General features: G+C 41.9%; 1 protein-coding gene across 7 annotated transcripts in view; it reads left to right on the top strand.

Annotated features, from left to right (window-relative positions):
- mgat4c (mgat4 family member C) overlaps positions 1 to 26,646 on the top strand; it is a 137,425-nt gene that overhangs the window by 77,588 nt on the left and 33,191 nt on the right. For 2 of the 7 annotated variants that reach the window (XM_084363908.1, XM_084363907.1), the window contains one exon: positions 7,704 to 7,787. The exons of the other annotated variants lie outside the window; for them this stretch is intronic. The gene's annotated coding sequence lies outside the window, so the exon portion shown is untranslated. The remainder of the gene's footprint in view (positions 1 to 7,703; positions 7,788 to 26,646) is intronic. 7 annotated transcript variants of the gene reach the window in all.

The raw sequence follows: 26,646 nt of genomic DNA, 5'->3' as shown, positions 1-26,646 counted from the left end.
GGTGAAGGGGGTGGGAGGGGTCTGTCTGTCTGACTGACTGTCTGTCTGTCTGTCTGTCTGTCTATCTATCTATCTATCTATCTACAGAATCTATCTGTCTCTGTTTCTTTTTCTTTGTCTCTCTCCAGGGGTGCAGCCGAGAAGCTGCTGTGTGTCAGTAGTGAAATATTCATTGTACGTGCAGGGAGTTTGACGAGCCGCTCTGACACATCCATATTCTCCACCCTCATTTTTATTTCCTCCCCGGCTCCGGCACGTTACCTCACAGCTCCCCCAGTCTGCCGTTCAGCAGCGCACTGTATGCTCAGTACAGTCGTGATGAAAAGAAACCCACAGCACACTGCTTTTACATGTTCATACCTAAGAGAATGGGATGCTAAAAAAAGAAATGGATGAAAGAAAGGCACATCATCTGAAATATGTCGGCTGAAAAGCTTTAATTTGAGCTTTCAGCACCGTTCTGTCGAAGGCTTTCATGCTAAAACTGGCACTTTACGGTACGCTCTTTAAGATCCTGCTCGTCTTCTTATAATTGGAACACTCTCTTCAAGCTCGGGTGCTATACGTGACTTCCTATGTTTCCCAGGAAGCCTCTGTGCATCCCTCAGAGAACTCAGCTGGACCTAATGTACCCAGCAGGATTTCATGTTAAAGAAAATGTTATGAATCTTAATAAGATAATAGCAACAACAAGGGAGGGAGTGTTCTAGTGGAAAAAAACAAGAGTTAGACTGCTTATTAAGAACACCTCGTTCCTTGTGACTGCATTGTGTATTACAACTGATATCTTCTGCTTCTTCTTCTACTCCCACGGTGCATAGTGGTCGCTCCAGTAAGAATCCTAAGAACCTTCCTTGACACTAAAACACGACACTTCTTGGAACAATTTCTTGCTTTCAAACTGCATTGCAACTTAGTTTTTGTCATCTAAACTTGGACTCTAGTACCCTTGGAGACAGGAAAAGGACAATCATGAACCAAATTGAGTCCAGAAATTCATTATACATCATAAAAAGTCCTTTCTTATCTTAAGAGGAACAGTTTGCAAGGTTATTCCCATGGCATTTACTTAACATACAGCAATATCAGCCCATCCAGAGCAATTATGTCGTTATTGAATGATTGTCTTCTGTGGACAGGGCGTGTGCGGTTCTGTTACCTATAACCATATGCGTTTTAGTTGCCTAACTCTAAACACATGTACCTAACTCACTCGAGGTCCTTGCCAGTAGGGTTGGTTACTGAAATTAGCTCTTTTTAGCATAATGACCAAATTACTTCTGTATGTGGAGTACTGACAAAACCTGAAACTGATGAGTGAAATGCATACTGGGAAATATTACTGTAGCAAGCACTGCTGTAGTGACAACAACAAGATAACAAAAGTGTTGGTGTTGCTTTTTCTTTGTTGGATTACAATTTTCTGTGCTGATATTCAGTTTCTACATTTTAGTCCAATTATCCAGGTCGAGTAAAGTGCAAAATAATTCCTCCAGCTGCTGACAGGTCTTAAAACAGCTTGACTCAATGCCCGTTGACTTATTTTTCCTAGGAAGGGCGTTGTTGTTATTACAGAGTAAAGGTAAGGAATCCCAGGTACCAGTATCGGTATCGGTCCAAATGCGAATGGCACTATACCCAAACCTACTTGCCTACATTGTTGTACGTATAGAGAGAAGGTGGGATAGGACAATTTCACTTCAGCTCCATTCCTTTCATGTGGGCCGTTTTTTATAAAAATAAATATGGGATTAATAAATATCAGCAGCTTAGTATAACATCCCTGCATGTCAGAACCAGAAAAGCTGCTGTCCTGACAGCGGGCCTGTTTACATCCAAGGCTGTAGCAGTGAGACAGCATTGATCAGCTTCTTGCTCTCTGCATAATTCTCGGCTTCATCCTGCAACGAAATGATTAGCCCCAGGGGAAAAAATAAACAGGAGCGGGTAAAAGTTGCAAATCATCTTTTCATTATATTTTTTTCTGCAGCCTCCCGCGTAAGTCGCCATCACAGAGCTGAGGCCTCTATCGCCAAACTCCGCAGAAATATCAATATGGATTTAGGAGTCTCCCCGAAGCAAGGTCCTCAGCTAATTAAATCTGTAATCACTTTGTACTGTAAAAACACAAGCAGCGGGGGAGGGGCAGGAGGGGGGCGTGTGGTGGTTTAAATGAGGGCCAGTGGAGTTTTATTTAACAAAGACAGCTAATTGGGTCAGAGCTCTTTATCCTCATAAAGCACAGAGGTTTCCTGCCATCCAACCGGACCGCTTACGGCTCCTCGCTCTCAAACGGAGCTCGACTCCTTCTTGAGAGAGTGAGAGGGGGGGAAAGAGAGGTTACGGCGAAGACGGAGCAGAGCCACTGTTGTCAAGGCTACAGCAAACAGGTATTTTAGATTGTCTTCGGGGCTTGAAAGTCAGTTGTGCGATGAGGAAAGTAACGGGATTCAAAAGAGCTCCGTGCAGAGAGTGAATTCTAATTGAGGAAGAAACTAAAGTGATGTACAAGTCCAACTCTTTCCTTCTTTCATCTCGAGAGGGGGAATCATTCAAGCAAGGTGTTGACTGGTGCCAAGCGTGAATACGATCCTACTGCTGTCATGTCAAACTGTCATCACACAAACCTTTCTTCACCTCCTCAATACTGTGTAAAGATCGTGTGTCAAGAGACTAATGCAACGTAACGTGAGTATGTTCAGCATTGCACTTTCTTGAATAGTTGTATAGTAGTAACCTGATTTGTTGGACTGGACTGAAATTGTAAAAGACTCATTGTCGCTGCGGTGATATTTTTTATCACTTTGCTTTATACACTGATCAGCTGGGTGCATAAGTTAATTAAATCCTGCATTTGATCAATCAGAAAGGGACATTTGGAATGTGAATTGGAAGAATTGATTCTGTTTTTAATGTCATGTCAGGTTTTTGTTGATCTGCATAATAAGATTGTGAGCATGGCTAAGTCTATTTGTTATGAAAAAATTCTCTGTGGTCCGTCTGCTTTGGTTCAATGTTTACTTAAACACAATTAATCATAAGTGTGCTCTCAGAACTCAACGTTAAAGTTGTTAGAAGCAAAGGCGTAACTTACAAAAGTTGTATTTTTATTAGCTGTTGGTTCATACTGGATACTATAATGAAAGTTATGCAATTTTAAATTAAACAATACAAATATTAATTGAATATTAATTGAAACATTAATATAAATATTAAATATTTGACATGTTACATGGATTATACCACAAGTGATATTTAATGAATGTCATTTTTCCCCAATCACAACATATTTTTTGCTTGTTGGTGGGAAGCTGGGAACATTTCTGAGGTGTGTCATAAGTAGTTTTTCGAATGACTAAAAACTAAATTAAGAACTGTTTTTGTTAAGTCTGCTGCTCAATGCTGGTTCACTTTGGAGCCTAATATTCAGCAAGCTAAAGATTTTCTACTTTACCTCATGCATGCAGGACTGTGAGCATTATCTTTCTTAAATCGGCTACAGATTGACTCATGCTTAAAGGATTCACCAAAAAATGTGTAAATGTAGTCATTATCTAAAGTCATATGAAGTTTTGTTGTTCACAAAACATTTATGGAGTTTCACAGTCAAGAGGAATTGCAGGATTCTCCCAAACAACTGAAGTAGATGGGGACTTTTAAACTGTAATAACCGGACAACATTTGATTGATTTGAAAATATACAGTATTTAAGCCCTTGAGGTTGGTTTGAGGTTGTGTGCATGCTTCAGACAGAGTGAGAGCTAGCACTTTTAGCTTAGCAGCTATGGTGGAGATTTTGGATTTAATAAAGGGGAGTACGTTTTCAAATGAATAAGGGATCTTTGGGCTTCTGGAGACATGAATTATACTAAACAAGCTGTATGAAACTATTTTTGACTCCTCTTTTTTCCCCGTTCTTTTTAACATCTTAAAAAAGTCCCCTTCCTCAGTTGTTTAAGATGATACTTTTTGCTCTGAAGCTCCAGAAATGTTTTGTGGACTACAAAACTTCAGCTGACTTTCCATCAGTCTGAGGCTGATTGGATGATCCCTGATTTTAACTTTTTGGATGAACTAAGGTTAATTTAACAATCAAAAGTTGTATTAATTACAAGTGAACAAGCAGATGGCGTTTTGTCACTCAAGTAAAGACCTTCAAGTTTTGTCTCAGTCAGTTTTTAGGCTTGTGCAGATTTTTAGTACAGATGTAGTGTATTCTGCTCATTTCTGTCTTAAAGCAACAGCAATCGTATCAAACTGTGCTCTTTAGTATTCCCTGCTACGCCTTCAGTTGCTACACATCAACAGCACTTGCTGAATTAAAATAAAAAGACTCAGTAGATTCAGAGCAACACGTCATGGTTTGAGAAAAAAATGACAACAATATACAAGTCATTAAGATGTTTAACTTGTCGTAAGCTGTGCACATTACATCAACAAACACCTTCCATTCAGAGTAAATAGAGGCAAAGCCGACAAACACTTCATTAAAACTTCACGGAGAAGACAAATGGACAAAAAAGGGACAAGCTCGCCAGGGTTGTCTCATTACTCTCTCTCTTTTCCCTCTGAATTTTAAGCTGAAGGAGTCGCTGTGTATCTGCGGTTTCTCAGCTCCGAGGGTGGTGTCCTCGCGCTGCCTCCATCCTCTGTGTTACTCACATTTGTGTCTGTCCCCGGGGCTCTTCGTCTAAAGAGCCCGGACTGAAGAGGCAGGCGGGCCAAGCACAGTATGGCGGGGTTAGCCCTGCCCTGGAGAAATCTTCACAGCGACCTGATTTCTTTCCGTTGCTCCCTATATTCCCCAGATCTTCCGCTCATATTCACCTGATCCTCTGTCAAAGCCATTTTGTGGGCGGAAAACTTCTTTAGCAACGCTGAAACTAGAACAAGAGTCCAGCGGCTTAATTGCGGATTGAATTGCAGTCACAGTTCTTGCGCCAGGCTGTCAGGTGTCCCCACAGATTTTTGTTTCAATGTTTAATCTGGCAGATAATTGCATCCATTATTAGAAATTATGCATAACGTCTGGCTAAGATCTGGTGGCGACTGTTTTCATGAATCCTCATCAAAATTGCGTATTTTCAATATCAGTGGGGTAGCGGTGGGGTGAGATGAATCTCTCGTCGCAGCTTGTCATATTCATCTCGCAGAGATCTGAGTTAATATTAGTGATTGGTCCCCAAGTCACGCTCAGCCCTATCTTTTCATTCCAGCATCTGGATTTAATTGGTTCTACGCTGTAAAGCCACAGCTGCTCTGCCTGTTAGGACAATAAATTACCCCAATTAGGAGTCGAACAAAAGAGGCTGTCTGACACCACAGCCCGCTGCCATGCCTGGAGATTGCAATGCAACGAATGAGGCTTCTCGCCGACATGAAGCTGTACCAAAACACCTGCCCCATCATTTCTCTGATCAAAACACAGTTCCAGTCCAGCGGATATATAGAGCAGGAGGAGATTGCTTTGCATGGCCTGCAGCTCACAATAGCCTCGGTCACAGGAGCTTCTGCTGTGCGAATGAAATAGAAAAAGCGTCACCGGGTTTGAAATCAATGAAAGGTGTGGTGGAAGGTATGTAATTGCTGGGTGGATGATTAATTGGTGTTTGGATGATGAGTTGTGGATACATCCAGGTTTTCTGGCGGCTGACTGCCATATCGATGGCACCTGTAATGAAGGCAATGATGAGGGAAGGTTTAGGAGGATGCAGAATGGGAGGAACAATAGGAACATCTGCGCCTCACTACAGTTAGGGTATAATTGAGACCATATTTCATTTTCCTCTTTGAGAGCTAGCCCTAGTATACTTGCTCTCTGAAAGATGAGACGTATTTATTTGCCGCTGCTGCACGTTCAGCCGCTCAGGCAGCCCAGGTGGTCTACTTTTGAGGAGGACGTAGGGTAGCTGCCGCTGTGATGACGGCCTCCATCTTGATCGGCACTCCTTCCACATCTTGGCCCGGCCACGCCATCCCTTTGTCTCACCACTTGCTGTGAGCACGCTATTAAGCCAGCCGGAGTTTGACAAGAAAAATGAAGTGTGCTATTTCCTGTGGCCTCGAGTGTCTTCCTGAATAATGAGCGCATTGCCTGGACCCCCCTTGTCCCTCCCTCTCCCTGCCATCGGTTTTACTCTTCCCCTTGAAGTTCCAGTCTGTTGAGAGAGTGAAGGGGTCTTTAGGTTGGCGCTTGTCTCGAAAAGAAAAGAAGAAAAAAAAAAGCGGTCATGCAGGACCTGTCGAACTAAATCTGGAAAACCCAGAAAAAGAAAGCGGATTAGATGAATGAAGTGGATTTTATTGATGAAATCCTCATCTCATGTCACGGTATTAGAGAACGCAGAATAGGCCGTGCCGTATCTGAGGAAATATCCATTATGATAGAGCATCATGAGATGCTGCAAACAGCTGCAACTGTGTGAGCCAAAATTAACTTGCACTCTTCCACATATCTCTTATTATTTCCCTGCTTTTTTAAACACGTCGAACGGCTCAGCGGCACCGCTGGATCATAGCAAAATGCTTTGCCTCGCACAGCAAACCACTGAAAAGAAAGTGTAGCTCCAGTGCTATTTCCCCGTCCAGCCTTATTTCTCCCAATTACCAGCATGTGAGCAAACAGTCTGACACGACTGACCTCCTCTCTGAGAGCTGTGGTCATGACTGGAAGGCTCTCCCTGCTTATTATGACAGAAGTGTTATGGTAATGGAAGGAAAGTCTGCACCGTGGCGATAGCACTGCAGGAACGGATAGCCTATTATCCACCACTGTGTGCTGGTAGTAATGGCGAGAGAGAGGGCATCCTATCTGTTATGGTGATGATGCATTTTAAATGGCCACTGCCTATTATATATCAGTGGATGATAATGGCGAGAGGGAGCATCCTCTGGGTTACGGTCATGATGCCAAGGAAATGGTGAAAAGGTCCGTGCAGCGTGTGCCGTCGTGGTTTTATGGTGACAGATTGAATGAAGGTGCCGGGGCTTTTCTCTCTCTATTGTAATAATGACGGGCCAGCCCATGTGTTCAAAGAGCGTGAATATCCAGAGAAGAGGAGACAATGAGCTGTGTGTGTGTGTGTGTGTGTGTGTGTGTGTGTGTAGGTGGCCGCATGCGTGTGCGTACGACAAACAAGAGCCACGCAGTAGAATGAGAGCCTTAGTTAGCTGTCTGCTTGGCGCTTCACCGCCCCTGTGATGTATGTTTATGGCCCATCATCTCTAGCCAATTACCCTGCCTCAGTGTGGGAGCACCGCGCCTTCCCCATCACAGCCGTCAGTGTCTGAGCGTGGAGAGAGACGGCGACAGTTAACGTTCCTGGACGTCCCTGGCAAAGTGCTGTTTTCCTTAGGGGGCTCTGGATATTCATCTTCAAAAGTAAGCCACCGGGTAGCAGAGTCTGCTGAGTCCACAGCTGCTCTGGGAATTGGAGGCTTGTTGACTGTGTGTTTGTGTGAATGTGCCAAGTCGTGGGTGTGTATGGGTGCTATAACTTAGCACAGCGTGCGTGCAAACTTCGCAAATCTCACGTTTCCCACGCACACTTGCATTTGCATCAATTTGAGCTGAGGGGATCGCTCACAGTTCGATACGTTGATGTTTGCACACGGTTAGGTGGTGTAACTGATGTGTGATCATCAGTGGAAATGCCTCACAGCTGTGGAATAACCTTGGCGTGTTGGGTCTCTTTGTTTACCAGATACAGCTGAGGCAGACGTGTTCACGTATCCCGTCCAGGTCAACCTGCAGACTCTCTCCAGCAAGCACATCTGACTTTTACGAGGTAATCTTTTCCCCTCTCTTTGTGTTTTTGCATTAGAGGAATGTGTTTCGTGATATATTATACTTTTATGTCTAGTTCACAGCAGCTGCCTCAGATTGTTTTTCCATAAAATGCTTAGACATTAGGAAAGGTTAAGCGAATCAGAGTCGCAGCGCAGCAGCCACGAAGAGTCATTTGCTTTTAGCAGGGAGTTGTTCTTAGCCCTGCTGACACTGATGACGAGTGTGACTTCATCTCAGGCAATCCCGAAAACTTCATATTTGGATGATTCCTCTGTGAAACTGAGAATGCAGAGTGGCAAGACAAGGGTTTATATTTTTTTATTTATTTTTTTCCTTTCTGGCTCGATATTCACACACTGTGACAGATTGAAACTGCAAAGCTGTGTTTGTGTTGGCTAGACGAAGGAACGCTCCTGCCCAGAGGGTTTATCAGGGAGAGAAAATATTGACCGCCAACAGTTGCACTTTGGTGGTGTTATTGCTTTTCACACTTGTGTGATACAGACAGCAGTCGCCAAGCAACAATTGTAAACCCGCAGCCATATTGACAACCGCGTTGCTCTTCAGCGTGGGACAGAATATCCAGCTTATTGTGTTTACTTTTTAGCTTATTTCAACAAAGTGCTTGTTGCAGACAAATCTAACAGTGTGGGAACAAGGTGAGAAGAAAATGGTTGCTCTTTAGGTGAGACGCAAAAACCCAGAGGGGCCTCTAAATTTCGTTCTAAATTAAGACTACAAAACACACTGACAAAACAACAGCAGAGTGTGTGTGGGCTTTGTGTGTCAGTGTGCGTCTGACTCTTTTTTTAAAAATATGTTGAAGCGTTTAACTTGCCAGCCAGCCTCTCTGATTATTGCTTTGCCAACGATGACAATTCATCACCTCAGTATTAGAGGGTGGCTCTGCACCTGTATCCGGCCTTCTGTTGTTGTAATTATAAACTCGTCATTATCACATTTCAACTTTTGTTTGTGGGTAGAAGCAAGAAGTGATAGATAATGACACGTTTGCCAATTAAGTCTGGAGGAAACTGAATACATTATTATTTTTAGCTTTAAATGGAGTCAAATATTGTGGTGATATGATCTTTGTTTATTGTTCCAGGCCAATTTTCAGTTTAAAACTAAGAGAATCTGTCGTTTAAGTTTTTTGTTACACATTTAAAGTGTTTTTGTTGAATTTGAAAGAATATTGAAACACTGAAAGCTAGTTTAATTATTACCTTGGTCGGTTGGTTTGTCAGCAGGATTACACAAAAACTACTGAGCGGATTTCCACGAAACTTGAACGGAGGATGAGTTCGGTCCAGAATAGACTCCATTAACTTTTAGTGCAGATCCAGATAAGTGATGGATGTCCATGTGCTTTCTTTGACATTGTGAAATATGCTTGGTTAAACTGCTGTAGCTGTTTTCGGGTTTCTAACATAACATTTTTAATTGGCGCAGTCCAATGAATGAGACGTTTGACATTCAGAAACGGCTGGAACATGAAACAGCTTAAATCAGGGATCGAGTTGATCCTCCACATTCTCATCTGCTTCAAAGGCATGCCAATGTGAGCGTTTTTTTGACTTTCCGTTCACTTCTCAGGGAAGTGCAATAATGCAATGCAAGTGAACTTATCCTTTAAACACAACGTATAAATGTGAATTCTGCTGTAGTTGCAACAAGTGGCAAACAAAACGTTGATCAAACCACATTTTACAGTTACAGTTATACGTTTAGGGCTGCAACCAACCAGTTTTCTTCATTATCAATTCATCTGCTAAACAATTAATTGTCTGGTCTATAAAGTGTCAATACATTCTGAAAAACTGCAATTTCACAGGTCGAAAATAACTGTACTTGCTTGCTTGTATTGTGTGACCAACAGAGCGATCTTACATCCATTTTCTTGGAAGAAAAAAATATTCACATTTGGGAAACTTCAAAAACAGAGAATCGTTGTCATTTTTGCTTAAAAAAACATAACTCAGATGATTAATTGATCATCAAAATATTTGTGTGAAGAATTTTCTCTCAAACAACCAGTTGATTCTGTGTAATGGTTTGTGGCTGGTACAGATCTGGTGAGCTTAAATTATGGTTAAGCAGTTTGTAATATTAGTTAGTGTTTGATTTACGTAGGATTAGTCTTGATTACATTAAAGGCAACTGTTGGGCTTTGGCGGAGGTATGCACTCTATTCATATGTGATATTGCATACATTTCTTTCTAGCCTGAGTCAGGCTTGGTTGTACACTTACCCTTTCGGCTGTAACCACGCCTATCGCCGGTCTTAGTCTGTTTGATTCCTCTGTATCTATAGCCAAGTGCTAATTTTGGTATTTTAATTACCTTCAAGTATTTTTCTCTAATTAAAGGGAGCAGATGAGACTGTTGCCAGTCCTTTAGGAGATTGCATTTTAATCACATTATATTTAAATAATGGTGATACTGCACAGAGCAATATTGCAATAATATTGTTACTAATCCTAATTGTGGTATTAATGTCAACCATGTTTACCCTTTCCCACAATAAACAAAGGTTGTGCAATGCCTTTTCTGTGTTTCTACGGTTCTACTAGTTTTTAGCCACCGTACGTTCCACACCGATGAAAGAACTCAGTGTTTCAACTTGGCTAAACTGCTGTAGCTGTTTTCGTTTTTTTTCTAACCTATAACATTTTTAAGTGGCGCTCTCCAGTGAATGAGACGTTTGACATTCAGAAACGGCTGGGACTTGAAACAGCTTAAATCAGGGATCGAGGTGATCCTCCACATTCTCATCTGCTTCAATGGCATGCCAATGTGGGCGTACATTAAAGATTCATGCAAACAGCTGTTTCTTCTACAGGACAGCATGGCTCGGAGCAAAGCTGTGTGCTTAGATTTCAAATCAGGGACGCCTGGAGGAGCTGGGTTTGAAGGAACATCGCAGTCGGGGCTGGCTACTGTTTGAGAGCAGGAAATTAAGACACGCTTGTCACTGAAAAAAGGCAGCGAAAAACAGATCCCTGAAACTGGGAGTAGGAGTGCAAATGATTCCTGCAGGCGAGAAAATAGACGGGAGCTCAGCTGAGAGAAGCAAGAGTTTTGGTCAAAGTGACCCGAATTTGCCAAATCAGACACATGAAACAATTCACTTCTTAATCCACAGCGAGTGTGATACAAAGCCAGAGTTGATGGAAGTCAAATTAGTCATTTTGATACAACACTTCACTTTGACTGACTACCGATGGCTTTCGACTCGTGAAGCACCATAATACTAGAAGGCTTGAAAGAGAGGCGCGCACTCATTCGAGCTGACATTTGTACAATGTTTCACCATGGATGCAGTGAGAATACATGTCAGATCCTGAGAGCCACTAAATGCAAAGTAATGTGTGTTTAGTATGAGGAACATATTCACGGCGAGTGTGGCGCTGCCATCGTTCGCTCTCCCTCGCCGGCCCGCATGCACTCTGACTCATGTTTACTCTTACATTGGTTCTGTCTCATTTTCACTGCATCTCATGTATCCTGATAGGCTCTTTCCTCTTTGTTCTAGTGCCTGGGGAGACCGAGGCATCGCTGCAAAAGAAAGCTTCATTACGTCTGTGCTTCGGTGAAACAGATTATACACAAAGACGCAGCTAAAATCACAGAGTGTATGCGTCTCGCCCCACAAAAAAATACAGTAAATTATCTTTAAGAGTGTAACATAATAGCGCTCTCTCCTCCACTGAGACATGCCATGACCTCCTCACCGGAGCTTTGCAGTGACCATTTGAATGGTAATGTGACAGGCTGATTGCCAGTTTATAGCCCACACAAAAGCATTGCCCCACTAAATCAAAGGACAGCTCTGTAAAGACTAACACAAACAATACAGCGAGCTGCAACCAAATGCTATCCGCTGTTTTCCCCCTCCTCTTCAAAATTATACACTCCATCTCCCAGAAAAAAAAATGATTGAAAACAGCACAGGCGAAACGCAGAAAAGACTGTGTTTTCACCTATCAGCACAAAGTCGCACCTCGCTTACAGCCGCCTGCCATGCTAAGTAATGCAATGGCGAGCTATTCCTGCTGGATATTGCAGTAATAAGCAGATGATCCCCTTTAGAAATAACAGCTGGCTGTGTTTTTTCTAATGTTGAGGCTCCATCACCGCCCGTCACTCCTTGTTCATCAGCAGCTGTTAGCCATGCATACCATGTTAATTGCTCTCTGCTTATAGTGCACTATTTTTTACAAGCACTTATCAGCTGCATAAATGCATCATAATGCAAACATTGAGGGAGTTGAGAAATGACAATTTCTGCACAACTACTTTGTGAGCAACTCCGTGAACTCGTCTGTTGATGATGACGACAGTTGTTCAGCTAGAAAAACAATGATGGTCTCTGTAGAGGTTAAGAGCAGAAGATACTCACTTTGCTATGTGGCAGCTTGAAAGCAGCCCGAAATGAATTTTTTTTTGCTTTGCAGCAACCCAATCACCAGAATGTTGGCAATGAATTCACATTTCATTTATATTGCATCTTTAATCTTTAATCTTAATCTGTAGGTCAGATTTTCAATTTTAGGTTGCAGCAATTCTTTGCTTATTGTCTAGTTAGGTTTAGGCAATAAAAACACGTGTTTAAATAATTGATTATTCATTGTTAATTGAAATCCATCAACTTCACCATCATGACTTTCCAGCCATGTTGCCCAGGCCTCGTTTCACACAAATGTTAAACGCAGTCTTGAACTGCAGTCACTGGCTTGGCAGCCTTCTTACGTAATTTAGTTCCACCACCCTCTCCTCCTCCTCTTATGTGAGTTAAGTTATAAACATGTACTATGAAATAGCACATGATACGACATATGGAAATGCCAATATCGTACATGTGAACGGTACAAATATGAACTTATCAGTGGTTTGCAGAAACATTAAACGCGAACATTTCATGCTGGTGACAGGGCTGGCTGTAGAGTGGTGTACTCTGTGAGGATCTCTGAATGATGGTCGTTAAGTACAGCGTGTTTCCATCATCTGAAATGATGTTCTCTCTTTGCTTTTTATGCATCCTGAATTGGCGAGCCGTTCATCGTTTTTTTTTTTTTTTTTTTTTCCAAAAAATTCAGTCACAGAACAAAGACTCGTCAGAAGCCCCTTCATGTCTGTTAAGCTTTTCATTTTACTAATTAATTCTGAACTGTACCGGGGGGATGCCTAGCTTACAGTACAATATGCTCCGTGGTTGGCAGCTCTGACTATGGACCTAATCACGACTCACCAAAACTGCCTCCAAAACTAAAGATTCCTTTTTATTCCAGTTAAAAGAAAATCCACTCTTAAAGACTGTAATTATATGTTACAGCAAAGCTAAGAGTTTTATGAAACACTGTGTGCTTTCAGTCTAACCATCAGCATCTGTTTTTTTGTGTCAGTCACTCAGACCGGGGGACCAAGGGCCTGTGTGTCTGAAAATCACAGCACTACCACAGCTTTACTTTCGTACTTCACCTTTTCAAACTTGACACGCCAGACGGTTTGTTACACAGAACCATCTGGGAAAGGCGCCGTTAGAAACTGTTGGGAAAAGGGCAGGCATTTTCAGACAGTACATGGCAGGTGATTGGACGAAACATCTGTCTGTCATCGTCTATCACAGGCTTACTTCAACCAATCCGATCGAAAACACATTTTTCATCGACAAAACCCTCAGTGCCATACTTTGCTCTTCTTTCAGTGGAATATACTCTCCAGTTCTGATAAAACAGATGCTTTAGCAGCATGAGGAGGCGCCATTGTTGTTTTCAAACGAACAGTCACCTCTCTCGCTGATTGTCGCACCCATAGCTGCCAGTAGTTCCTCAGAGGACGCATAGGTGTGTTTGTCTGGCAAGAAGGATTCGAGAGGGCACATGATCAAAAGAACTCGCAAATCCAGCTGCCTCGCCAGGTAACACCTTTTCTCAACTGAAGGGAGGAGAAAGTTTAAGGCAAGTGGGTACAATAAAAAAGTAATTACATCTCTGCATCACTGAATAAGATTTAACAATATCTCCAAGTGTGAGCATATTAAAGGAAGGATTTTTCCTTCAAAACTTTGAGGTGCACATCAGAGATGTGTAAAGCCTTCCCCTGGATTGTTGATATGGCACTATCTTTGGCTCACACCCACATGGTATTTTTCTGCGAGCTGGAAACCCACTCAGCGTTCTATATTTCTCTCATTTTGGTGTGAGAGGAGACTGGCAGTGCCGACCCCACGGGATGTCGATTCCCACCAATGCTCGTGGACTTACAGTAACATTTTGCCCCAGTGTCAGGGAGGAGGAGAGGAGAAGCAGAGCGAAAGAGAGAAGACTATGAGCTTAATGTAGATCTGTCATCAGCTGGCTGCAGATCAAAAGAGCAGCATTGGCAGGCGGAGCACAGAATCCACCAGAGCCTCCTCTCTATGCCAAGCTCCAGCTTCTCTGAGGTAGACGAGCACAGAGGGGCCTGGCTCCAGGCGAGGAGTGTGTGTTTCTGCTCTCCGTTTGTGTGCGTATGTGTCTGTGTAGCTTCGGGGGCGGAGAGGTGTGGGCACATGCACAATGTCTCAAGGCGAGGATCTGGCACTTTGAAAATGTCACCAGAATCCCAGAAACAAAAAAACAAGAAGAGAATGGAGAAAGTGTGATGAACAGACGCGTATGCTCTGGGAGGTGTGGGATTTAGAGACTGTGGAAGGCAGAAACGTTCTCTCAGAGTGGGAGATTGGGAGGAATGAAAGCGATGGCACAAAGAAACAGAGATGCAGGTTTTTCTTAACTGCACACCTCTGCAGCATCAGTGTACAAATGTTAAGTGGGTCCAAGGACGTATCGAAATTGCAGCCTTCTGAGGTTTCTAAGTGGTTTCTTTCTTTCCTCTCTTGATGGTTGAATGTGTTGGTGCACTGTGCACTTGTGCAACTGTGAATTTGGCACTTCAAAAATCAGCCAAACTATCACGATTGTGTTTATTGCTTCATTTACCATTGAATTTCATTATCAGGCTGAATAATAAATATTTTATCATTTGTTCTCGTCCATCACTCGAGTCTACGATAAAATGCTGGTGAGAGCCTTTTGAGTCAGCCAATAATGGTTCCTGTCTTGCTACTTTTTTGTTTACCATTATGAAAGCCAGCATGGTGATGGCATGTCTTTATTAACATTTTCTGTTACATATTACCCATGTGAGATATCAAGATGCTGGATTTTCATTGTAAAACAAGACAGCCAGGGAATTCCAATGCTAAGCACTGCTGGGTGATCTTGGCATGTTCAGTGTGTTTTCTCTGCATCCCTGTGAGCTATACGACTCACGCGTGAGCTATACTATTCTTTGTTCATCAGCCATCAGCCAGCACATCTCATCTCACCGTGCTATGGATGATTATAGAGGAACCTGGAGGGGGTTGACTGAGAAGAATGGTTGCCAGATTTGAATTGAAGTGGTAGATTGTTATTGGACTTACATCACGGGCTGGTCAAAATGAATACCGGCATCTATTTTAGATGAATAATTTAGCATGTGTTCATAAGTGTAGCAGAGCAGCTTAGGCATGATTGACAAGTGGTATCATCAGATAACTGAGACCCAGACTTGGGTTAGTGGTTGAGGATGGATGGATTTGGGATTAGGATGGTCACACTGTCACACAGTAGTCTCTGTTTGCTGTAAATTATGTTTATGTAGTTTGATTCTGAATTGTTTTCCCAATTCCCTTGTGGTGACAAATTTGAGTAAACAGCACACTAAATGTATATACCACAGCAGAGGGAGACAGTCAGGGAGGATGAGAGGCTACAAAGCTCAGGACTTTGACTGGAGTCCAGGTTCGCATCCTGAGTCCCGTTTGTAGTTCAGTTTAGGCAACTAAAGCACTTTGGTTAAGGTTCAGGAAGATTGTGGTTTAGGTTAAATGTCATTAATAGCTGTGTTGTGTATTAAACCAAGACCATAATATTTTCTGTACCTTGACCAAGTGCTGCCAGTACCTAGGTAAATATGCTTTGCCTTTTCCTATAGATTTGTCTTACAGCGCCTGAAATCAACACCTGCCGAGCACCATAAGCATTTAGATTTCCAGTTTAATGAGTAAATCTGTAAAGGCTGTCTGCCACACTGGCTTTCAAATGTGTATTTCAAAACAGCCATTAAGAGTCTCTACCATGTTTTGACACACCCACCCACCCACACACACACACACACACACACACACACACAGCAAAGGGAAAAGGACTCTATGGTGCATTCAGGTGCACCTCACAAACTCTGAAATCTACATCATTTTGTATGGCAAAATGCGTGGACACCAACGGGGCCTTCATGGTGTGTTCACCTTGTAAACTCAGAAATCTTTGTTCAAGTGCCACAAAGTTTGTTCAAGACAGCAGAGTTTATTTTTCCTTCTTATTTTCCTTTTTTGAAATAAACAGGCCAACATTTATAATCACCTTCTTGTTCTTTGATCCCCAGCATTTTTAATAATTACATGCTAAAATCAAAGCAATATCCCATTAATTTCTCCATAGACAGATTTTAACCACACATCTCTGAAACCTTGAAAGTCAATCCTAAAGGTAAACATCACGTGGGAGGGTTCCTTGTTCGATTAACAGTATTGGTTCTCTCAAAATCACTTTAATATCCAAGCAAACTCAATATTGTAATTTAGATATTCCTAACTGAATTGATAATGAATCTAATCTAGTCTAATCTTATCACATACAGAATTGAATCGGGATCTTGTGAATCAGAATCACATTGATTCAGGAAATCAGTGGTAATTAAAGTATTACAAAATCATATATTTTAGCAAAAACAAATGAAATACTGATTTGTTCGGTATCAACATTTTTGGCACTTACCAGCTGTGTAATTGGCATACCGTTTCCTTCAATAACCTACAAAGGCGCCTCCACTACTTTTGTCAAACTGGATGATGCACCCAGCGGCCTGAACCAAAGCAAACTGAAGCCCCTTTCTCTTTCAGTGCAGACAGCAAAACTAATTGCAACTGCTTGCAACTAAATCAGATGAGCCATCTTTCAATTACTGTGATGGGTGCTTAAGCTGATTTTTTCTGTCAGTTTGTCAAATTTCTCTAAATCATTTTGTTGACAATCATTTGTATCAATTTTAAGTCAAATGTAATTTTCTTTGTGCAATATGCGTCCATAAGTGGCAAAACTGATAAGCCTGGTTCCAAGTTGTTTTGTTGTAGGCAGCAGATACTAAAAGGTGAAAAGCTCCTCTGACAACAAAGGTGTAAGGAGCACTCACTCTGTATGTTTATCTCTACACCCTGAAAGAGTTTCTAAAGAGTGGGATGCTGCGTTAAGAAATCACCACCTGACCTTGCCAATCTTGTCCCGAGTCTTAGTGTACCACAAAAGAAATACAATTAAATTGAGATGCTCAACATCTCTCTTCCGAGCTGCTTTCTCTATGTTCCTGTGTGTGTTTGGGCTTGTGTGTGTGTTCTAGCGTTCGCTCGAACTCAATGTCAAACCTATTTTCAAACCACTGATTCAGCTAGTTGTGAAGATATACAGTGGTGCTGCCAGTGCTAACCTTAAGAGATTACGGTGACATTAAAAGCTGCATATGGCGAGTGGGGGATACCCAACCACCAGGCGCCTCATCTGATGCAAATGTCCTCTCTCACCTCCATCAGCAAAAGTAATTATGGCAAACCACTGTGACATCTCAGGCTGCGCGCAAGAGGGGAAGAGTACCTGGTATAGGTCATGGAAATACACCCATCTCTCTGGGTAAGGAGGAGACAATTATCTTTTTGTGAGGAGAGGCAGCGTTGAGGGAGGAGCCCTCCACCTTCTAAACCCCCCACTCCTCGATCTGATGTATCTTCTGTGCCAGCAGCCTTGAGGGAGTCGGTCAAGAAATTGACACTGCTGTTAGCATGCTCGGGGCTAAAGAGATGTATCGAAATAGCTCCCCCACCTCTCTTGGCGACTGGGGCTTCATTAATATGTTGGCAAACATGTGTTTGGTCTAGATTGTATAATGTATTTTTCCAGTCAGTGCGTAGATATGAAAATGCCATGTATATCGGCACTGCACGGGGTAGTTATAGGAGATGATTAAGTGCCTGAGCATAACAAATACGTATATTAATGGACAGCTCACACAGTCTTACCATGATGACAATAATGCCTTCTTGAAAAACAGATCTCAGATAGTTAGACATATAGGGTTGTCCACATTAAGCACTCAACCACATCTTTTTGTATGTTAGTGCTCTGTGGCTTTCATAAAATGACACCCTGTTTTCAATGCTGGAAGCAACCATAATCCTCATGAAAAGGTTTATCTTTTTTTTCTCCTCTCCTTGTCATGTTCGCGCGGTGGATGTGTTTCTGTCGGAGGGCTTTACCTAGCAGAGGGGTCCTGCAGCCCCCACAGCCGACCCCGCTGTTCGGAGTCAGTGGGCTGCGGTGGCCCAGAGCGGCTTACGCTAACCTCTAACCCCCTGGCAGTCGCTGCTGGCTTAGCTCCGCTGAACAAGTCAACTGGGCTTTGTGCCCGAAAGAGTCGACCTGCACGAGTGTCATCTGGCCCTGTAGTGAGATCCCCAGCACCTCAGGGCGAGCCCCACCACATTATCCAGCGCACTCCTGAGACAAGAGGGCATGGCACTCGCTGAGGCTGCTCATAGAGCTTTTAGCAGTGGCTACATTCACATTCATTTGACTATAAATGCATGGAAAATATCCAACTTTATTTATAGTACAATGAAATTGTGGAAAAATTGTGTGTGAAATTAATTTGCATACAAACCAAGAACATGATGCAATGATTTAGATGCATTATTTGTCTTGTTGTTGTTCATGTATACAGACATGCTGAAACATTTCGGTCAACCTAATCTCTTAGCTGTGGATTACAGCCTTACTGCAGTTAAGAAAATCAGACTAATGCCCTGATTCACCAAAATTGGCTTAGTATGACCAAATCTGCCTTAGTCGGTCTCACGCATTCTGTTCTCTAAAATACTCATGTAAATCCAGTGATTATACAGTTTCATTTGGCGGTGACCAGTGCTCTTTGCCCAAAACAAATCCTGGAAATAAGTGGAATTCAGAAAAGCAGTGATTTATTTAGTATTCCACTGCAGGAGAGACATGATGTTGTCTGCAATTAGGTTAAAAAACAAAACAAAAAAAATGATGTGCAAATATCAGTATTGGCATTGGCAAGAATGAGTTGGATAATATCCGTGATATCATAACTGATGGATTTGGCTACAGAGCACACTTCCAACCACACCGATCAGATATACTGACTGCTTTATTGGTATGACGTTGTTTTTTTAAATAATAATTACAGGTGCTGGACACAAGCCAACATTTGATCAAGTGACAGGCAGCAGTCAGAAACAGTTTTATGTTCACTTGTGAAAGAATTCAAGTGAAAGCAGAATGTGAGCTCCGTGGTTATACAAAGGAAAAATTAAAACATCAGATTCCTTTGTATTAGAAAATGATAACTGGTGGTGGAGCCAGGTCTGTTTTGAATACCTCTACGGAGTCTGTGTGAAAACAAAGGATTATTTTTAAAGTCTGCTGTCGGTTTCTTATTTCATGAAACGCTAAGGAAGAAGAAGGAGGAAGGCTTCGGTTGCCCCTGTTTCTCTTCTGCTCTGCTCCTTAAGTTTGTATGAAATATTTTAGGCAAGTTGGATGTGGAATGAGAAATGATTCAAATTCCAATTAGCTGAAGTATTGCCATAACTGATTAACATGAAGTTATTAGCTTGGATTTCAATGACTCCGTAATAGTTTAAGTTCTGTACACCCACTTCATCAGTGTCACAAGTGCACAGAAAAAGGGAACAGAGAAGGTTTTCTCATAGTCTCGCTGTCAGTTGTAAACAAAAAAACTTGTCATATTAATCTGGGTTGTGTAGGTGTGGTGGGGGCGATCAGCAGGTCTGTGCAATTAGTTATTGCACTGAGGGAGGAAAAGAATCACATTCATTATGTGAAAATGTGGCCACCACGAAGGAGCCTCTTGAATTGCAATGAAGGAGGCCCCTTGATAACCATGAATTCACCAATTAAGCTTCTCATATAACATTCAAATTATGTGCATTTTAACGACTAGTTTTGCCACAGAAACACTTGCATTTTCCTTTGGTTTCAAGAAGCTTCCCTGCTTGCAAATGTAGGAGTAATTAAGATAATTAAAGCTTTTGATGTTCCACATATAATCCAATGTGCAGCAATAGCGAGAGAATGCAAAAAAGTTGTAATGAATTTCAAGGCTTTGTCCTCCTCTGTTCCCTCCCATTAAGACAGCTCTCATTGTCTGAGATTTCATTTTCTTTGAGTGAAACGGTTCTTACATTATTTGGGGAGAAATTGGCTGCTTCATTTTGCAGAATTAACAATTTAGTCTCCTTCACATGTCAATTTTGGAGCTGAATAGCCACCGTGTCAACAGCAGGAAAGTTTTCTCTTTGAAACTTTCTGTCTCTGGGAAAGGTTTTGCTGAGTGCATATGGACTTCTCTAGCACTGGTCCTCGTGGCATATGGTTGGAAACACATTTATTACCGAACGCTGTCTGACACCACTATTTGGCCACTGACAGCAGGAAAAGGCAGAAAGCTCAGCCATGAAAAATAAAGATAGTGTCTACGTGCAAAAAGCAGTAGCAGCAAAACTACAGGTTTCACTGTGTGTGCTTTTAACTCAGAATTTTTGTCCCTGAAATGTCCTTATTTCCATTCCAACAAAAGACTTCAGACATGACAGCTATTTTAAAGCAAGAAGTAATATCTTCTTGAGATCAACTGAACGCATGTGCCTGCATTATGTATGATGTATGTGTGAGAAAGAAAAAGAGAGACAGCGGAAAGAGGCGGGAGAGCTCCCTGGCTGAGCTTTTATCATCCTTAAATGTACCAAAATGAGTCTTGGGGAAAAGGAAGCCGTGTGACTTTTGAAGAATTAATAAGCCTGTCTCATTTGGATGTGTCTGGCGTCTCGGACAGCCTGTGGAAGCCCCAGTTCCACACTTTCCTGACAGTGCCTTTGATGATCACTGATAACGTACAGCGACTCCCAGGGAGCGAGGCATCTAACAATGAGGGTACAGTCAGTGGAGACCGGCTTCACTGATCCTGACTGAGCTTTATTATCTGGCCTCTCTCCAGCAAAGCAGTGCATTAGGTATTCCTGAGACAAAGCATTTGGGACTGAGCGTGTGCACCTCGTTCTGTTATTCTTGTCGAGGAAATCTCGTCCTTTGACAAAGGTTACTGGTTTACTCACCTGCTGGGTGCAGACAGTCTGGTCTTTGCCTGGGTCAGTCTGACAGTTTGTTAAAGCTCTTTGGATGGTATCTTTCCAGCATTACTCCCTCTGCAGAAAGGGGTTGTGTTTTTGGTTCAGGGTGTTTGGTGGGTCTAGCATTGGCTAAGAAGCAGGCATTACATTTTGGATTGGAATAACAAATAGTTTTTCACTTTCGCTAAAAGGTTGGCAATTTGACTTTGGTAGAATAAATGCAATGTATGTTCAAATCCATTGGTATGTAGTAAAGGTGAATAGTGGCCAAACAGATAAATGTAATGACTCCAGATCTCAATCTACATTAACGTTCACAGGTCTGTAATCGGAAACAAAAGGCCGTAGTGATGTAGCCCTCGGGGACCGATGTTTCATGGGACAACCTGTACAATTGTTGCATCACTTTTTCTCAAACGTATTTGTAGCTATGGAAACTGGTATTTTTAAACGTGGGCGATATATTTACATGATTTGCTGAGTGAATGATTCATAATTTCCAGTATGACCTCAGCTGGGACATGGCTGCAATAAAATGCTTTGGGGCAACTTCAACTGTCAAAGTTACGCCAAAATGCTTGTCTTTGCCACTGACAGGCTGAAGTTGTTATTAGATTAGAAGTGTGTCACAACATTATTGAAATGATTCCTAAGGACAAAGACCTGTTTTAAAAAATAAGTTCATTTTTGTGACCAGAAACACAAGCCTCGCTAAAGGAGAAGTCTCACTCTGAAATCTCGCTAGAAGTGAGTTGTTGCTGTAAGACAACGGTGGAAACGTGAATCAGAGTTGGAGAGAGGAGTTTGGAGTTCACCTTGAGCATCTGCCAGCAATAATTTATTTCCAAAGTCGTGGCTAACTATTCAACTGATTTGAAAACGTAGATGAGGCAACAACTGTAACAACTCACCTCGCAAGATTTCAAAGCGAGACTTCTCCTTGAATGAGACTTGTGTTTCTGGTTACAAGAAGGATCTTATTGTTAATATTATTTAACAAAAAACAGGTCCATCTCTGGAGGAATCATTTATGGCATGTTGTCAGACACTAAGAATAACAATCTCAGCCTGTTAGTGGCAAAAACAAGCATTTTTAGTGGACGTAACTTTGAAGGTCACAGTTGCCCCAAAGGATTACTTTGCAGCCATGTCACGGTCGCAAGCTGAGGCGATCTACTGGTCCGATTCCAAAACTTTTGGTAAGTATGAATCATTTACACACCAAACAAGTACTTATCAGAGCCAGGTAAAAAAGACTAGACTTTCCCTTTGAACTTGTCTCAAATACAGATGTCTTCCTTGTGAACATACAATAACAAGCTGCCATGCTCATAATGTTATTACAGTCAAAGAATTTGATTTATACAAATATCTACATGATAATTAAGTTTTCTGGTTATCTCAAATGTATGTTGAGTATGTGAAATATTTCCATTTTAAAGCACATAATAAAAGCACAGATGAGATGATGAGTCTTCAGCCGGGCACAATCATATTCTGATATAATTCTAATGGTTTCAGAAATATATTTATATTGGTATTTGTTCTTGCAGATTTGCATGTTATAGAAGACTACTGGCCTTGTTCTGCACTATCCGAGTGCTCTCCTATAATGGGATATTAATAGATGTCCTGCCTTAATAGATAATTATTTAGCTTTGAAGCTGCTTTACAAACCACAGAAGATCAAGGATGTGATATTAATAAGCGAATTGAACTTAATCATATCATCAGTGGTTGTTTATCTCCATAGCTGAGATATTTTGCAATATTCTCTCCATCTGAAGTCCCTCTGCTGTTTGGTTCCAAATACTTCACATCTATTTGAGATTTCCCTCCTGTCGTGTAATGTCTCTTTCCTGTTACATTACTGTAGCATGAGGAAGTAGGAGTGATTAGTGCTATTGTGATAAAAGCTGCCATCCAGAAAATTTGATGAAATCCGGTGAGTCAGAGGCCCAGAAATGGGCTTCAGCAAACAAAATAATTGGGCAGAGGTGATACAGACGCAGGTACGTAACAACGAGCCTGTGCCAGGCAATTTTCTACTCGGCTACTCATAACCTACAGGAAATGACAAAAAAGCATTGGCTGCCTTTGTTGAGGACAATTTTGTGATTATGGGGTTGATAGCTACATTCCGCAATTTGATAGCAGGCGCATCTGCACTTTTCAGGGCTACTTTGGCCAACTCTTTTTGCACCAATGTCATTCAAGTGAAAAAAAAAAAAAAACTTCCTTTCATCCTGCAAATATGGCACACCAATTACTGATTTCTGTATTAGGGGAAGTGGTTGCCACAGTACAAGGTGCAGCATTAAGAGTTGTTAAAAGTCAGGATTTCTTTGACACAGTCAAACTCTAAGTGAGGTTTTTGAGGTGCATGAGTATTTCTCTGTATGCTGTTCAACATCTCCAGTGAATGATGGACTGTAATACAAATGAGGAAGTTTGCAATGTATGAGCAAAATAATTTGATCCAGTTTTGAACTGTTGGAAGATATGCTCTTTTCTTTATGACTGAGGTTGGTGTAAACAGAAGTAAAAAAAAAAAAAAAAAGTGCTAGAGATGCTCTTCCAAGATCAATTGTCAATCAAAAGTATCTGCTGTTAATTTATTGATGCAGTCACCATCTAAACAATAATTTCTAATTCTCATGAGAGGGTTTCCCATGTACATTGCACCCTCACCTGAAACATACTTGTTACACCAAAACCAAAATTGACAGGGAGCCTGGGGAAAACTAGCCTGTGACCCTGTTTTAATATGTTGCCTCAGGCAATCTCTCTGCTGCAATAATGTGCTCTCACTCACTGACACTGGTAACCTGACAACTGATGCGAAGGCCAAGAAAAAATGCAATACACCAACAGAACGCTGTGAGCCATCCGTAGGAAAACCCTTGAGGGACACTTTATCAAGAACAAAAACTTTTTTTATTGTCTAGAAGACAAAAGGGATGTACAACTTAACTTCTGGAACAACTTAACTTCTTCTGACTCAAGCTAAAAGATTCCTACTTTTTAGAAATCCGAGAGGATGTTTGTTGAACAGATTGGTACAAAGGACACTCTAGCTTAACGTAGTCCCACTGATTGATAACCACCGATGTTGCCTACAAGTTTAGCAAAGTAACATAGCTAGATGATGGGAAACAGCGAGTAAGCCTGAATGAAAGCACGCAATGAGCAGGATATCGACATGGAGAGCAAAATTAGAATTGATTTGCAGAGAAAAGGGGGTTGCCGTCTTGCAGAGGCAAAGTCTCCTGTGAATTCCTAATCCGGCCGACTTTGAGGAAATCTCTGTGGCAGAACCAGTCTCTCATTACTCTCACAGACAGGCCTGCAATCTGTAGCAGATTGGAAGCTAGACAGGCATCAGGCTGTATTAAGATTCAACCCCTCCGTGATGTTGGCAGACCACAGGCCTAACGGGAGTCTTGTAAACAGGCAGCTCACCAGAGGACATCTGGGTATTGCGCATTTAAAACGAAAAAAAAAAGAATCAATCCAATCAACGCGCTATGAAAATCTGTCCATATGAGTGATCAGGGATACATATTTCCTCTGAGTTGTTTTTAGTTGTCTGCTTTGTTTTCCAGCTTATACACATTTAAAAAGTCTCGACATGAAGGCAGTTTTACTGCTGTGTGTTGATGTTGGACAGAGGCGTAGGTCCAGCTACTCAGCGGAAAGTTGTTTTTAATCCCCTGTCCCCTACAGTTTTAATTGGACAGCAGGTCCACAACAGCAGACAGAAGTCCCTCCACGGGAGCTTTAGTGCAAGGCTGCAGGGAGGCGGTGAAATCTAAACTGAAGTGACACTTACTGACTGGGCCAAGGGGAAGGGAAAATGAGCTTTTCCTGGGGAAAGGGGAAACCTTTGAATAGGCAGATTGACAGGTTGAGCAGTCAGAGGAGATGGAAAGCACTTGTAGCTGCTCGGACGCGCTGAGGGGTCAGATGCCAGGGCTGGCAGCTTTGCTGGAGTGGCGGAGGTTTTACGTGTGACATTCTTGTCAAATGTTTGGCAGCAGGATCTCTCACAACAAACACAGCGGGAAGCTGACGGTTAATCTAATTTCACCAGCCCCAATCATGTGCATGGCCTCGGGGGGGCTGTTTTGCCTCGACAACATGTTAGCGGGTATGTAGACAGAAGTCTTGACTTGTATGCGTGCTCGGTAGGGGTTTCTTCGGGGGGAAAACCTTCAGAGTAATACAAAAAAGCGTATATAGCAAAATGGAAAATGCGTCTATATGACAGACTGTGTTGATACCGCAGAGGAAATTGCTCTTATCATTTGAAACACCGCAAGCAATATAGTGTAGGGAACAAAGGAAAATCATGACATATCTCACTTAGAGCAGAATACATCAGCAACATAAAAAAATTACCATCGGAGCTTGTGGCAACCTGCACTCAGAGGATGTGCCAGGTAAGATTTCACAGCCTCAATGTGTAAGAAATGACTGTTCAACTCAAAAACTGACTCAAACTGATGATTACAGAGAAGGAGGATGCATTACTGTAGTGTGTTAACTTTTGGGATTTCTGAAGCAACTAATTCAGTTCCTCATCCTTGTCTTTTTGGTACCAGTTATTCAAAGCAGCATCATTCAATGTTTGTTATGTTCACATTGACTCAATGACAGATCTCACGTAGTGTGAAACCCTCAATGAATTTATCATGCAACTCTGCCGCTGTATGAGCTTTGCAGCCTCTTTTTGCTCATTGTTTTGGTTGCACTGCATATGTACTTTATGGTTGAGCCACAATGCTCTCAACAACCCTATAATTTGGCAGCAACAGCCGTTTTCACACCAAAAAACCCTGGTAAACCAACTGTGTGCAACCTGCCCAGCACCAAATAGCAGCCAGATGTATTAGCAACTACCTAAAACGCTGACTGCTTAAATCCAGCTGAAATACAGTAATTTTATCGTCCCATTGGAGCCTTTTTTTAGCTCAGCTCATAAGTATAAATCCAATATTCACACTATCTTTAAGCTATGCTTTGGTCTCCACCTGCTCTAGAGAAACAATCGTGGAGTTTAGCTGTTAAAGAATAAGTTTTCCCAAAAATATCAACTCAGTCATTATCTGCTGTACTGACACCCATGCCGATTGAAAGTCAGGTTAAATTTCGTCGTCCACGAAACATTTCTGGAGCCTCAAGACAAAACGGCATGGGAGCATTCTCCTGAGCAACTGAAGTAGATAGAGATTTGTTTTAAAATGTAAAAAAACAACAGAAAAAAAAAATGGATACAGCTACTCCAATGTAATCCAAGTCTTTGGAAGCCATGAGATCCCAAATTGATTTGAAAAGTCATTACTTACACCATTTTCAGAACAGAAATCTTCAATGTTGCTAAGCTAAAAGGCGTACCCCGTCTCACATTGGTGCATGAGCTCGACCAGGGGTTGAGGGTGCTTTTTCAAATCAATTTGGGATGTCAGGGTCTGGAGACTTGGATTACACGCAATGGACTACATGACCCATCTCGTGTTTTTATTGGTTTACTGTTTTTTTCATCTTT

Source organism: Pagrus pagrus, assembly GCF_965226575.1.
Source record: "Pagrus pagrus genome assembly, chromosome: 10".
In the NCBI taxonomy this organism is placed as follows: domain Eukaryota; kingdom Metazoa; phylum Chordata; class Actinopteri; order Spariformes; family Sparidae; genus Pagrus; species Pagrus pagrus.
This window is presented reverse-complemented; position numbering and strand designations above follow the sequence as displayed.